The sequence below is a fragment of the Amblyomma mixtum genome, chromosome 1, assembly GCF_055824585.1.
Source record: "Amblyomma mixtum isolate Tamu chromosome 1, ASM5582458v1, whole genome shotgun sequence".
Classification (NCBI taxonomy): domain Eukaryota; kingdom Metazoa; phylum Arthropoda; class Arachnida; order Ixodida; family Ixodidae; genus Amblyomma; species Amblyomma mixtum.
In genome coordinates, this window is record NC_143012.1 from 238559057 (window position 1) to 238572314 (window position 13258).

General features: G+C 43.2%; 1 long non-coding RNA gene across 1 annotated transcript in view; it reads left to right on the forward strand.

Annotated features, from left to right (window-relative positions):
* The window catches only part of LOC149371310 (uncharacterized), a 200936-nt gene that overhangs the window by 132337 nt on the left and 55341 nt on the right, over positions 1-13258 (forward strand). The window contains exon 2 of the long non-coding RNA XR_016286638.1: positions 3143-3200. This is a non-coding gene — a long non-coding RNA (uncharacterized LOC149371310). The remainder of the gene's footprint in view (positions 1-3142; positions 3201-13258) is intronic.

A 13258-nucleotide genomic window follows, 5' to 3' on the forward strand; every position in this document is an offset into this window, starting at 1 on the left:
CGGCCCCTCACAGCCAATGCATTCAAGCAGGGCATTTAGTTTTTATAGTTCTCCGTTGGCTTGTTAGCGCTTCTGAGAGAGCACTATAAAATATTGTGAGAATCATTCCCCGGTATTTTCATGCGATATTATTCACATATTATATTGGTATTCTAATTGTATGCTCCTAAGAATTAAGAGAAGATGCTCAGTCCAACTAGCCCAGCCATAAGTACTTCTTGATGTTACTTCTGTATCAGACCGCTTAAGTAAAAATACGCATTAATTGTTATCAAGAAGAGGCTAAAATCATGTGCTCCCCTAATGCATTGTTCGAAGGCGCGTAATATTAATTTCTATTTGAGTTTTCCAATATTTAAATAAAGTTCAAAAGGCAAACCTTAAAATATCCCTGACCGCCTTTCAGTTTTCTTCCTTAACTCAGCTCCCTCTTCTGTCCTCAAACTTATGAAAAAGCGTCCATTACTCGCTTCTTCAGTACCAGGCCGATAGATTTTTCCAAGAATACAAAAAAAAAACACATAGCTAGTGTAATGATAACTCAAAAAAGACTGAGTTCATTATCGATGCGCACACTTTTCAATGTCACCAGGTGTTACAAAGCAAAAAATCTATTATTCTTTACTCTTCGCTAAAAATACATAAAAAACAGCACATAGACAATAAATAACCAAAGGTAATGTACAAGTTTTAAAGTTGGCTTTGCCGCTGTAAAGCTTTTACAGTGGCAGTGCACGCTTTACAGAAAATGTTTCATGGATTATTCTAGTAAATGCCATGACATTGTTATGATTTTTAAGCCTGGTAACGGCAGCGACTGCTAACGTAGTCTCCATTAAGCACTGAGAGATTAGTCCATAGATCATTATTTTTATTATCCTCTCAAAAAGCCAGAGTAAGAGAGAGCGAAGTTCTTTCGATCCAAAATTATTTTACCAGGTGGGGTACTCAAGTATGCAAACAAGAATAAATCAGACAGGGCTGAATTTGGAGATTGCATTGAAAATAAAGCGAAGGGCGGTAGAAGAAAACCAATTTAAAGCCTAATTCGTGCAGTTCTCCTAGAGCAACAGTCCAGCTGTTGGACGGCGTTCTCTTCTTGAAAGAGCATTTCTTTGGGTACCAGTGCACACTGATTATTTTTAAATTTCCGTCTAAAACAGTCAAACACCAAATGCATAATTTCCTCTTGTTATTGTATCGTTCCCAGAAAATAACGTCTTCAACCCGCACAGCTAACAGAATGGCCTGTGCTTTCTTCGGAACATTTTCAGCAAACGTCGTGTTCTGATTTTCGTGTCCTGTTCCCCGTCGCTAACTGACAAAGAAAGTCTTCCCGCCAGCTCCGCGGCAGGTAAACTTTCTGCCCTGTGCGCTTTCTTCTTTCACTCGCATTCTTCCGCACTGCTTGCTAATGTAAAAGACGTTCGTGAAGCGAGAGGCAGGAAATATAAATTCATATCGTAGTCTGCCGAAACACAGTGACAGGAAACAAGAATGACTACTGTCATTAAAATCGCTGTCACAACGAGCTATATAGAGTACTCCTTTCATATTAAGCTCTACTGACGTACGGCGAACTCCCGCGACGACTTCCGGTCCATTCAGAACGTTTTTCGGGTCGGCAAAAACGGGCGCTGTTCACAATAAGGCAGCCGTGGACGTGTGACCCAAATAGAATGCCCTAGTGTGGGCGCTCTTTTAGTGATGATCGGTCAATCGGCATTCTTAAAAATGTGTCTGTGTGGTCCTATGCATGCATGACGTATACGGTCATGAAATCCTAATGACACAAGTGGAGCAAGCTACTTAGAGTAGACATGTGAAATGCGTAGCAGCCGTTTTGAAGAAACACCCATATGTTCTGAAGTGATGTGGGCTTCCCAGCAGTGAGGTGTTTTTTATGGGGCAAGATGCTTGGAACACAAATCACGCTCATTTATTTCCAGTAAATTTGGGCTAAAAGTGTGCTTATTTTTTTCAACAAGCATTCATAACAAACTCATGTGCTCATTATCCGTCAAACATGCAAGAAAAATGTATAGCATTACGGCTGGATGCTTTAAATTATACTTAACGTATCTGAAAGGCGGGGATGATATTTTATCTTTCTTCATTTCTTGTTGGGCTTTCACGAAGTTCTGAGGTTCGTACCCTTTCGTAGGGCAGCCAACTGGGCATCGCGTAGTTCTTACGCTCATTTTCTTCATTCTTTCTCTCTTTCTCTGTCTCTCTAAACGCTCAAAAATAAACTTTGAACGACCCCTAGTTCTCCTTTTATTTCGTTTCTGATCTCACCGTATCACTGAATCATTATTGATAAGGCGCTTTAGCAGGCTGATTTCTTATGTCTTTCTAAAAGTTTGCAAACTTGTATGCTTTCATCCACTCTAGTCGTGTTCATCGAGCGTTTCCTGTTAAATAGAGAGAGAGATCATTAAGCAGAGGTTGTGGAACACATGTACACGCTTAAAAAAAGCTCAGTGGACCTAAATCTCTTATCTTAATAGAAATATAATCTAAGATGTCTAGCGCCGATGTCATGAGAATCATGAATGTTTTAACGGGAAACAAATTTCAGTCTTGGAAAAAGCGAGTGGGCATTTCATGGCATTTATTTTACTTTTAATTCGGATGTTGCGACCGTTATCGCTGCTTAAGTGTAACAAAACAGCAGAGATGCATGCTTTTCTGATTAGAAATCTTCGAGCAAAAAGCAATCTTCTTGGAATAACGTGCGGCGTTTTTACAATATCAATTCATAAGTAGTCTTCTATCACAGTTGATCACTGTTGAGTACAAAACACTTTCAATCGAGACATCTAAGGCGTCTTTCCAGTGGCACCAATCATCACGCCGAAGGTGACTGTAAAATGATGGTAAATATTTTGAGCCTTCCTTACCGGTAGATTGTCTTGTTTGCTGCAAAGAGTAACAAAGGAACAAAGCATATAAATTCTGCACTAGTGGGGATAAGATATTCTATTGATTCTTGTGGTTGGCACTACCCTAGTTACATTTTTTCTCTTGTTGTGGTTTTCTGGAATAATCTTCGGAAAACACAAAAGTACAAACATATGCTTCAGTATTTTGGGGAAAGTAAATTTTGAATTCACTTTAGTTTTCTTGTGTTGCTTTCCAGATCCCCGAGGTTTGAAGCGAAGACGCCGCCTGTGACGACTGCCTGTCTGCAGACTTACGTAAGTTTATGCTTTGTACCTTGGCACTGAAGGATAAAAGGTTTGATGCAACATTTTTTAACATAAGCGCTCGTCTTATAAAGGCGAATCAATCGGAATGCGGACTTGCAGCTTGTACTGTATACAGATGTTTCAGCTATTTTGAAATGTTTTTTATTTTTTGTTTTCACTGGCGCACTTTCTCTGAAAGTCGTTATGTATACAGGGTGTTTCACCTAAGCCTTTGCATATTTTTAAACGTAGGCTGCTTGAGTTAGAAGCGCGCTTTTTTCAGCATAGCATTGTCAGCGGTGTAGAACACCAGAATACTGTTAAGGCGTGTTAACCAGCAAGCTCGTTAACAATTACTTGACAGATAATTTTTAACTACTACTTTTAGGCTCCTTAATTATTCAGAGGCAATAACCCACTATAAATAATATCTATATCTATTTTCAGAATTTCTAAAACACGGTTTCCCTCGTCGCTGTCGCCTAACAAATTTTGACTATTTCGAAGAGTTACGTGCACTGGAGAGGCTGCTTTGCCTGCAAGCTGCTAGAAAGCGCATGTATTTGGCCCGATGTAGCCATAAGTTGTTTGTCCACTGCACCGCGAGTAACCGCGTTTTCGAAATTCTAAAAGCTGATATCGATATTGCTTACCGAGGTGTGCTACACGCTTCTCATTATTTAGGGAACATAACAGTAATAGTTTGCTAAAAAGTTAACTATCAAATATTAGTCAGCCAGCACTCTTTTAATGGGCATTGGTGAGGTTATGTACGCAGGATGGCGTTTGTCCATTTTTCCTCTTCGGCATTAGCGACTTGTTTGGCCGTCTTCTCGCGTTTGCGTGCGACAGCAAGATGGCGCTGTTGCCTATCAGGCGAGATTTCTTGCTCCGGCGTTAAATACGTGTGGCGTTATAGACTTAGAACCTGTTGACTAGCTTTGCAACTACCCTGTTCTGTACAGCCTGGTAACAGTACTACTGAACACCAGTTAAAAATAAAATTTTCATTATATGAATCAGCTAACTGCGCAGCTTCAGCCTGACGAATGCCTTAAACATATACCGAAGGTTCTGAACTCTGTGATCCCAAACTTTTTTTAACCCCAGGTAATACAAAAAAGTTGAAATACGCCGATAACGTTGAACCACTCTATCTAGAGACAGTGCTTGAAAGTTTTTAATGGTCGTCAAATGCGGAAAAAAGTACTTGTTATGCAAACTGCCATCGCCCTAACTACTCTGGCGCATTCCCTACAAATGCAATATTTGCAGAATATACACGCGTAGCCTGCAGCTTTTTATTTTATAAAGACTTAACACGCGCTTAGTTATGCCTTTTTATCGGGTAGTCAGAGGTTCGCTCTCTTCGACTACTCACAACTCACGTGATGAGATCGAGACACTTGGCCCCTTTTTCCACTTATTCCATTGAACTAGATGCTTTTCGGTGCTTGCGAAAACAAAGCAAACATAACATTAAAAAATGGCCGGGTAGTTCAGGAATATAGACTTCTCCGAAAAGAGAATGAAATAAAAGAAAGCCGACAGAAAATCGAAGACGACGTGCGTCCAGCAACAGGCACCTCGTCGAATTTATTTATGAGCGCAAAATCTACGGTCGTGCGAGGCAGAGCCGAGATCCCGCGCCGCATTTGTCAATGTCACGAGGAGAAATAGAAAAAAAAAGTAACGTAACAATTCAAGAAGACTTTTCCCATCGGCTCTTTATTTGCGACGTCGGCGAGAAAGAAGAACAATTCGCCGGAGCTTCAAACGAAGTCGAAGTAGCGTGGAGGTAGATTCTCTGCAAGGTGGCCTCTGCTTACCGACCAAAAGGAAAACAACAGATGGAGGATCGAGGAATAAGAATTGAAATAGCACGCGTCGCTCAGACGGAAAACGCGGGAAGAGGGAAACGAACAGGACCTTCAAACCGGGCGAAGTAAAGACAGAGAAGACGCAAAGGTGAAAGAGAGAAACTTGAAAGAACACTAGAGTAAGTAGAAAGAGCTTTGACATGCGGCGTCCACTTTTACTGGATGCTTTAGAAACAGGGGGCGGGAAAAATCGGCCAGAATAAACATTTCAGTGAAAACGGAAGAAGGGATTGTAAACTGTGGTGCCGATAAAGAAAGATAAACCAACACAACACTGCGAGAGGCGAGGTGGGCTGCCGTACGTTGCATTAAACAAGGCCCTCCGGTCCTTTGTCGTGCCCCGGCGAACATATTCCCGAAGTATTTCACGCTTGTTTTGCTTCATTTTCGCTTTCTGCCAGCTCACAGCAGCGTTCCCAGTCATCTCAGGGGCAAACATTTTTGTTTCCTCCTGTGTTTTCTTTTATACTTTATATTCTATAAATCCGTGTCCGAATCGTAAGTGTGAGTCTGTAGCTTTCTCTTGTAAAGCGTCTTGTACCTTTCATTGCTGCGCCATCAGCCCACGGTGCATTACAGTCTTTATGCTGGTCTCTCTCAGCTGCCTCTTTTTGCGCAATATACTGAAGGGACAGCAAACAACTTCTCTGCATATGTTTTGTGTCGCTATTTGTTATAGTTCTCAGTTCTCTGTACTGCAAATACATTTGCGGAAGCAGGTGTTTTGCGACGAATGAAATTGAATAAAGAAGAAAACAAAAAAGCAAAAAACAAAGATGCACAAGCTATTTTCGTTTCCAAAGGACAGCAGAACTCTACATTTCGCGTTACTACGTACTGGTGCCCTTAGAAGCGGTAGGTGAAGGTAGCGTTAAGCACGAATTCCAAGAATTTTGGAAGGGAAATGAGAACTAAAAAAAAGTCCTTTGAAATAGAGCTTTTTGCAGTTCTATTCCCTATTTTCTTTTTTGGTCGTGAGGTGCAAACGTTAAGTCTTCGGGGGCGAATTCTAGGGGCTAATTCACAAAGTAGCAGATCCTACGAGATGACTGAGCTGTCATTGTTTTGGTTGCGCACAGCGAAGCGGGTGAAGAGTCCCGAGCGCAGGGCTATCTCTTGTGTAAGGAGGAAAGCAGCTTTTCTCCATCGCCGCGTCCTCAACGCCCGTGCAGTCCAACTGATTTGGCCGGAGAATGCCACCGAGAATAGCCTGGAACTACTTCAGCAATGGGCCCATTACATTCTTCAAATTTTCACTGCTATACTTCTTGCAGAGGCGCCGAAAAAAGTAAACTTTCTGGTTACCACGAAAGCAACATGAAGCGACGCTTTGCTGTTTCCCTCTTTCCCTCTTCACTGCAGTCCTCCCACCCTCTCCCTCTTTTCTTCCCTCTGCTTCATCCCTCCACCGCACGTTTTTCGCTAGTTATTCGTTTTACTTCTGTTGCTCTTACAAAAATCCCAGCAGCCGTGTCTGTAGTGTCGCTATGGCTTATAATGATCTGAAGATTTCATACGAGGCATGCAAGGATGCTAAAATTTCTACTCAAGCTTTATGACACTCTCAGTGGCTTCATCATCATTACCACTGGCATCAGCATCAGCTTGACTACGCCCACTGCAAGGCAGCGCTTTGCTTTGCTTTGCTTTGCATTGCTTTGCTTTGCTTTGCGTTGCCTATTTGGCATCAAGTAAAAGCGCACGTAAGCGTTCTAAAGTTATGTGGAAAGGTCATAGAGATAAAATGAAGCGGACTAGGAAGGAAAAGCGCAAGGCAATGTGTTTCCTGACGAGAGCCGCAACACGAGACTTCCGCGTACGCTGCCTCATCTAATCAGCGCAGCAGCGCGCTAAAAGAAACCATAGTGCTCGTAGAGCCAACAAAACTCACAGGTGCCGGTGCGCAAATGCCGAGCGTTCTTTTTATTGTTGTTGTTGTTGAGTTCGCATGACCCACCGCCGCACGCCCAAGTACTTTATCTCTGTTTTCTTGGATGCTGAACTGGCACAGCTCTGCACAACTCTTATCGACGTTGCTCCAAACATTTAAATTTCCCCCACGCTTCCGCGCACCAAGCCAGCACATGCTAATGGCCGTTCTTTTCAAAACAGGCAAGAAAGGCCTGCAGGGGAGAGGGGGCGTATTGTCGGCTGCCGAGACAGAGGGCGCTACATACATGGTACCATTGTTTCCCTGCTTAGTTCTTTGCTGTTCATTCCCATTTCCCTGCTGCATGGTGGCGATGACGACATATTCATTGTTTTGACTTCGGACGGGTTTGTTACAAACATTCGGGCTTAGCGCGCGCCGCGCCGTCGCAAGTACTAAAAAGCGCATTGCGCGCGCTTTCATCGTCACTGAATGGCGTCCGCGTAAAGCTCGCTTTACTTCGTGGGCGTTCGGGCGCAGACAGACTCGTATCGCTCCGTTTCAGCTGTCGTTAGCGGCTTGTGCTTTAAACGGGGCTCGCCGCTTTGAGCTTGCGCGTTTATGTGTGAATGCATGCCTCGCTGAGTGCATTGTGTAGTAGAGCATATCAGTTTTATTTAAGGACGCCGGGGATATGAGGTGTCACCGGCTTATTTATGCGAGGACAGGCTTTCAACGAGCTGTAACTGCGTCTAGCCGCGTCATTTGGTTCAACGCGAATCAAAAGCAAGCGCTGACCCTAGTCGACCCATTTTTAAAAACTCCTGTACTGTCTGCGTTTTGAGCCGCTGATTCCTGGCAAAAGGAAAACTTGTTCAGTGCACGCTCCCTGTTTTGGATTGTATGACATTAGGTTGTAAGTTCACCATCAGACTTGTGTAGATGACGTGAAGTGCGATTTTTTAGTGTAAGGTAAAACCCAGAGTTAAGTGCTCTTAATTACGCGCAGCGATGCAGGTGTGCGAAAGTTGTAAAATAAAAGCTACGAAATAGAAAAAGTGTAAAGCCTGAATGTAATTTCTTAGTGTGCGTTTCCTCGGGCGCAAAATTCTCGCCCTCTGTTGCTTAAAAATCGCGGCAGTAACTGCTGTTCGTTTTCTGTCTTGAAGCGCAGTAATCCAAGGCATCTTTGTCATTTTGTATAGAAAGTGGTGTCGCTCGATTTGCCCGCTAGTAACGCACCTGTAGCATTCGGGAGAGTATCGTGGCTTTACAATAGGGTGATTTAAGAGGTCGGAAGCCTTTGTATTTTCAAGCTGAGGATGCAAATAAGGAATTTGTTGCCTACGCTTTCAAACCAAGGCTTACTCGCGGCAGCCAGTTCTTTCAGAACCACATCTTTAGAGAGAAGAATAATAATAAACTGTATTCGTAAAGGCCTCGTGATGGAAGCAGTGTGGGTCACTCCGGACTTCTTTCTTCTAATTCAGAGACAGCCGCCACACAGGTTCGATCTATTGAGGCGAGCTGCTCCTTTTCTTTTGCCAGCAATCAGCGACTAAAAACGCAGACAGTACAGGAGTATAGGGTCTTTAGAGAGGCAGGCAATTGAAATCATTTGCGCCTAAATTTTACTTTCCTCTCAGCACCTTACATCTAATAATGAAAGATAGAAATAACAGAAATAAAGAAAAGACAAGACGACGAATACAAACGGTGTGTAGAGCCTGTCTCCATTTCCCTGTCCGTCTTTTGTCTTCTCTTCTCTGTATTTTTCAGCCTGAACTTGAACCAACTCGCCGAACTTCCGGTACTACAGCTCACACCCTTAATTTGCGCGCTTGAGAAAGATTTGCTTTCACTTTAGTGAGAGCGCGTAAATTAACATTAAATTAGTTTTCTTTTTATAGCAACGCAGAGCCGAAATGTTAAGCTTTGTTCTCACCAGTACTGGCTATATAAATCGTACACTTTGAAGGGAACGTGACAAAAAACTTCGATTTGTTCTGCACGTTGAGCAGGGCATTATGTCATTCACAGTGCTATAAAAGACTGAATATTGACAAAATTATCAGTATTTCTTGTGCCGCCATACCACGCGCCATATTATACGCCTTCACTCAGTATGGCACATGAGCACTTCGCCCATGAACGGGCTAATTGTATTGCGCTGATTTAAATTTTTGTCTTGATGTTCACTTACTAATCATTAATTGAGTGTTCATATAGAAGGCAGCGTCCTTTAAATACAATAGAAAATATAAATTGCTACTTTTGCATTAACAATTATTTCCTCACACTTTTTTCAATAAATGTTCTCAAAAAGTCAAATCCTCTCAGACAGCGTTCAGTGAAACATAATATTGGCACATTTGGCATAAACTGTCACACACGCTTGTAGGTCGATGTTGCTTTCCCTGGATACACGCCCTTCTTTATGCAGAGGCCGGTCCGTCTAGTCGCCCCTGTTGTACCGGAATCGCTGGCCAAGACCCAGTCGGCACAAGGAGCTACGAGAAAGTTGAGGGGATATGAAATGAAAGCCGAGGTACAGTGCTAGTCAAAAGTCTTTGGGCCACAGAGTTCACGTTTAAGCAGTACATCTTGGCATTTATGGAGTCTACGAAGCTGCCATACTCCTCAGGAATGAGCAAGAAATTCCTCCTCATCCTCACCACTTTTTCGGCTCCTGAAGTGCCGTAAGCGAACTACCAGAGGAAACATAAGTGGTCCGTGTGTCATGGCCACTTTTGACCAACCCTGAACATGGTGCACTGCTTAGAAAAGGAAAGGCATGTGAACTTCCCGCGGGCATGATTGTTATTCCTTGGCAATTCTGGCCAGCACAACAGAGGCCTCGAGGTACTGGGATGGAGCTACAGGCGTATGTCCAGTTCAGTACTTGACACCGGGTTTCTGAGGTCTGTAGAATTTGCGAAGAAAAAAACGAGGCCACACGTGTTACTAAGTGCTCAACAAAGCAAGCCTTCATAACTTTCATTCCTTAAGATTGAGAGTAGCTTCACATGAGAAGGGGGATATTGCGCTAATCATGCCCGCATAGCAGAATAGCAGAAGGTGAAAATGCGCGTAATTATGAAATGCGCAGATATAACCAACCCCTATATATAGCCTTCATTGATTACAAGAAAGCATTTGACTCAGTGGAAACCTCAGAAGCCATGCAAGCGTTGCGAATAAGTGTGTAGATGATTCTAATGTGAAAATACTGAAAAATACCTATAACTGCTGCATCGCCATCATAGTCCTTCATAAAGCCGGCAGTAAAATTACACAAAGAAAGGGTAAACAAGGGAAGGGGAATGAGGGGCTCGTTATAAATATGAGAGAAGCCAACAGCCACAGAAACGAAGGAGCACAGAGGATTTTTTTTATTTATTTATTTTTTTGTGGTGTTGATCAAGTAAGAATATTACTGAATATGTTGTCGCTTAAAGCTAATTGATTAGAAAAGCAGAAGAAAAAACAACCACATGCCGCCGGTGGGATCCGAACCCACGACCTCCGAATTACGCGTCCGGTGCTCTACCTCTGAGCTACGGCGACGGCTGTCAAACCTTCTGCTTTCGGGGGTATTTATGTTTACAAATAACCTAACCTTGAGAGTGTTCATCAGCGCCACCCACGTTCCCAAGAGAAGGGGAATGAGGGGCTCGTTATAAATATAAATATTTATAACGAGCCCCTCATTCCCCTTCCCTTGTTTGCTTAATTGCTTAGCGAGGGCCTCGGTTCTGGCAGCTTTGACGCCATAGGAAGCGTAAGAGGGTTCTCACACAGCTTCCACCCTCGCCGTTCGATGGCGTTCTACGTCACACCAGCGGTAACTCAGGACGTTCCACGTCCGCCGCTTACGAACGTGGGTGGCGCTGATGAACACTCTCAAGGTTAGGTTATTTGTAAACATAAATACCCCCGAAAGCAGAAGGTTTGACAGCCGTCGCCGTAGCTCAGAGGTAGAGCACCGGACGCGTAATTCGGAGGTCGTGGGTTCGGATCCCACCGGCGGCATGTGGTTGTTTTTTCTTCTGCTTTTCTAATCAATTAGCTTTAAGCGACAACATATTCAGTAATATTCTTACTTGATCAACATCACAAAAAAAAAAAAATTAAAAAAAAATCCTCTGTGCTCCTTGGTTTCTGTGGCTGTTGGCTTCTCTCATATTTATAACGAGCCCCTCATTCCCCTTCCCTTGTTTGCTTAATTGCTTAGCGAGGGCCTCGGTTCTGGCAGCTTTGACGCCATAGGAAGCGTAAGAGGGTTCTCACACAGCTTCCACCCTCGCCGTTCGATGGCGTTCTACGTCACACCAGCGGTAACTCAGGACGTTCCACGTCCGCCGCTTACGAACGTGGGTGGCGCTGATGAACACTCTCAAGGTTAGGTTATTTGTAAACATAAATACCCCCGAAAGCAGAAGGTTTGACAGCCGTCGCCGTAGCTCAGAGGTAGAGCACCGGACGCGTAATTCGGAGGTCGTGGGTTCGGATCCCACCGGCGGCATGTGGTTGTTTTTTCTTCTGCTTTTCTAATCAATTAGCTTTAAGCGACAACATATTCAGTAATATTCTTACTTGATCAACACCACAAAAAAAATAAATAAATTAAAAAAAAATCCTCTGTGCTCCTTGGTTTCTGTGGCTGTTGGCTTCTCTCACAAAGAAAGGGTGTCAGGCAGAGAGACGCGATCTCCCCAATGCTATTCACCCCCTGTTTCCAGGAGGTATTCAAAGCCCTGGATTAGGAAGAGTTATGGGTAAGAGTCAATAAAGAATACTTTAGCAATTTACGATTCGCTGATGACATCGCCCTGCTAAGTCACTCAGGGGATGAACTGCGAAGCACGATCAATGAATTAGACAGATAGAGCATAACGGTGGGGCAAAAAATTAACATGCAGAGCACCAAAGTAATATTCAACAGTCTAGCAAGAGAATATCCGTTCGCAATGGGTGGCGAGGAGCTCGAAGTAGTAAGATAATATGTCTATTTAGGGCAGGTAGGGACCGCACATCCAGTTCACGAGAGTGATATAACTAGAAGAGTAAGAACGAGATGCAGCGAATTTGGAAGGTTCCCTGAGATCAAGATTAGCGGCTTACTAATATGTCTCAGGAGATAAGTATATACCATCTGTATCTTACTTTTACTCAGCTATGGGAAAAAACGTGGAAGTTAACTAAAAGAGTTCAAACTTTAGGACAACGCAGCCAACAATGGAAATGGAACTGATAGCTGTAACGTTAAGACAGAAGCAGAGGGAAGAGTGGGTAAAGGAACAAACGTGGGTTAATGATATCCTAGTCGAAATCAACACGAAGAAATGTGCTTCGGCAGGGCACCTAATGTGAAGGCAAGATAATCGATGGTCTTTAAGAGTAACGGAGTGGATTGCAAGAGAAGGCAAGCGTAGCAGGGCACGGCAAAAGTTATGTTTGTTGTTTATGGGGGTTTAAAGCCCCAAAGCGACTAAGGCTAGGTGGGCTGACGAAAATAAAGCGTTTGCGGTAAAAGGGCGGCCAGTTGTCAAAGGACAAGGTTAATTCGAGAGATATGAAAGAAGCCTTTGTCCTTCAGTGGGCATATTCAGGCTGGTGAAGATGTTAGTTTGCATCAAAAGAGACAGATACCGAGACTGATAATAAAGTAGCACTTAGATCAGACAGTCTGGTAAAGTTAATGGAAGGAAGGAGAGAGAAAGAAATGATCGAATTTTATATAAACAAGTTATCCTTGACTTTCAAGACAGAGATTCTTAAATTTTCGACTCTTTTAGCCCTCCTTAATATATTGCTTCACGGCGATAGAGATAAACAAACCATTAGTGAACATTTTGCCATTTTATAGGCGTGTACAAAATTGCCCAAATGTAATATCACTCCCGAAGTAGATAACACACGACTGAAGTACTTAAAACAAAAGAAAATTCCAAGTTCCTGGCACATTCTTTTACTCCTGCAGAGAAGCCTGCATTTGGGCTTGAACCTTCACTTACACTAATGTAAAAACCACATTGCTCAGTGGGCTACTCAAAAACTTATTGTGTTTTAATGCTTTTGCGTTTTAATGAATCCTTGCCTTTATCGTATTTTTAGGACGTAATACAATACCAATAAAAGCATCATCGGAGAGAAAGTCTGGCGGCTTCCGGACGCGTCTCTCATCAAATTCACTCATAGGTCGACGGAGTATGTGACGTCGTGGGACTATGTGACATGGCCGAGTTGGCAGGTTCGCGGGAAGTTGGCAGGTGCGCTTTGTTGTGTGCAGAAGTGTGTAGACAGCTCCGCTTATA